Source organism: Vigna unguiculata, unplaced genomic scaffold (assembly GCF_037176805.1).
Source record: "Vigna unguiculata cultivar grain cowpea cultivar isolate G323 ecotype 2 unplaced genomic scaffold, ASM3717680v1 ptg000124l, whole genome shotgun sequence".
NCBI lineage: Eukaryota > Viridiplantae > Streptophyta > Magnoliopsida > Fabales > Fabaceae > Vigna > Vigna unguiculata.
In genome coordinates, this window is record NW_028196766.1 from 147,501 (window position 1) to 150,000 (window position 2,500).

Below are 2,500 nucleotides of genomic sequence, written 5' to 3' on the forward strand. Positions count from 1 at the left end.
AACCCAAGAGTCCGTAGTATTCGGAGTTCTAGCGGGACCTCCCCTTGCTTCCAACAACCCAAGAGTCCATAGTATTCGGAGTTCTAGCGGGGCCTCCCCTTGCTTCCAACAACCCAAGAGTCCGTAGTATTCGGAGTTCTAGCGGGGCCTCCCGTTGCTTCCAACAACCCAAGAGTCCATAGTATTCGGAGTTCTCGCGTGGCCTCCCATTGATTCAAACAACCCAAAAGTCCATCTTCTTCGCAGTTCAACATCGCCTCCCTCGTTTCCAACAGGCCCAAAGGTCGTCTTCTTCGCAGATCCACGAAGAGCTCATCACGATTTGCCACATTCCATTTCCCACGGGTTGTCAACAACACTTTCTCACACTTCCCGCAATCGAGTACGTGCATGACATGCCAAAGCACATCTTATTTGCCTTCCATCGCACTCAAGACGACGGGTTGTGGAAGAACGATATTGTTCACAACAAGTTCAAGGACAACGTCTCAATCAAGGGACACAACCGAATTATGTTGACTGGGTCGCTAAAGTAAACCCGAGTTCATATAATGCACCGCATCCAAAAGAACTAGCCACAACACGTGCATCACTGAGATGTTTCACTAGATGGAACACGTGCGTGACATTAGGATCCTCCAACACCTCTTCGTGATGGAAAGATAGAATTCGAAGCAACCACAGAAGTACCGTCTAGTGGGTAGGCAACACAGGGACTGATCAACCAATATCACCCAAGGCAACGGGTGAAAATGGAAGAGATGCATGCTTGACCGTTCGATACGCAAGGCATGGAGCCAGCCAGCAAGTGCATCTCGATTACAACTCACACACCCTCACGTTCGCAAGACACCACACCACAAGACGGTCCACCCCCCACCTACCATGGGCAAGCAAGCAAATGGAAACATCAAGTGACGCAGGGTCAAGCATCGCTAGGCATGAAAATAACTTTCCACAATATCCGAGGGACTAGCTGCCGAGCTAACCAACGATCAGTGACGACCGTGTGTTGGTATTAATAAAGCTCAACAACTATGAAGAGGCTAGTTGTGCCATGATAAACATGCTAACGCACGCACCACGTGAGGGGGGAGGCCTCATCAAGCTCCCTTTAAAACCTGCCAGTGTGGAGCTGGCCGGCTCAAGGAGCACTCCCCCCCTATAAGAGGTTAATATGCAAAAGGCAAAATTGTACAAGTAGATACACTTTTTTTGAGCAGACATAAGTCCATATCTCGGGCTATACTTCGAATTTTGATGCGATTTTTTGCAGTAATTCGTAGAATAATGGTATCTCCTTGCTCACCAAATTTCATAATTTTTCTCGAAGGGGAACTATTTTTTTTATTTTTTTTACTTACCGGGTATGTGTAAAATCGGGAAAAATAGAAAAGCACATGTAGACTTCGAATTTCGACCTCATTTTTTCCAGTCCACCACTAAACAATATCAGGAACCTCCCCACAAAATTTCATTCAGTTTGGCCAAGGTCTTAAATTTGACAAATTTTGGCACCAACCTATCTAGTCGCGGTGCACCGACCAACTTGGCCAAGTGCAAAATGCATCCAATTCAAAACTTTTGTGCACCAACACTTTTACAGTACTCATTTGGGGGCATTTGGAGGCCTTTCCAACCCTCACATCTCAAAAACCACGAATTTCATTTTTTCACAAATCTCCCCACCAAGCCATCTAGCTATGCCGTGGTGCACCGCCAACCTTGGCCATGTGCAAAACCCTCCGAACTCAAAACTTTCGTGCACCAAGAATTTCATGGTATTCATTTGGGGGCATTTGGAGGCCATTCCAACCCTCACATCTCAAAAACCACGAATTTCATTTTTTCACAAAACTCCCCACCAAGCCATTTAGCTATGCCGCGGTGCACCGCCAACCTTGGCCATGTGCAAAACCCTCCGAACTCAAAACTTTCGTGCACCAAGAATTTCATGGTATTCATTTGGGGACATTTGGAGGCCATTCCAACCCTCACATCTCAAAAACCACGAATTTCATTTTTTCACAAAACTCCACACAAGCCATCTAGCTATGCCGCGGTGCACCGACCAACTTGGCCATGTGCAAAACCCTCCGAACTCAAAACTTTCGTGCACCAAGAATTTCATGGTATTCATTTGGGGACATTTGGAGGCCATTCCAACCCTCACATCTCAAAAACCACGAATTTCATTTTTTCACAAAACTCCACACAAGCCATCTAGCTATGCCGCGGTGCACCGACCAACTTGGCCATGTGCAAAACCCTCCGAACTCAAAACTTTCGTGCACCAAGAATTTCATGGTATTCATTTGGGGACATTTGGAGGCCATTCCAACCCTCACATCTCAAAAACCACGAATTTCATTTTTTCACAAAACTCCACACAAGCCATCTAGCTATGCCGCGGTGCACCGACCAACTTGGCCATGTGCAAAACCCTCCGAACTCAAAACTTTCGTGCACCAAGAATTTCATGGTATTCATTTGGGGACAT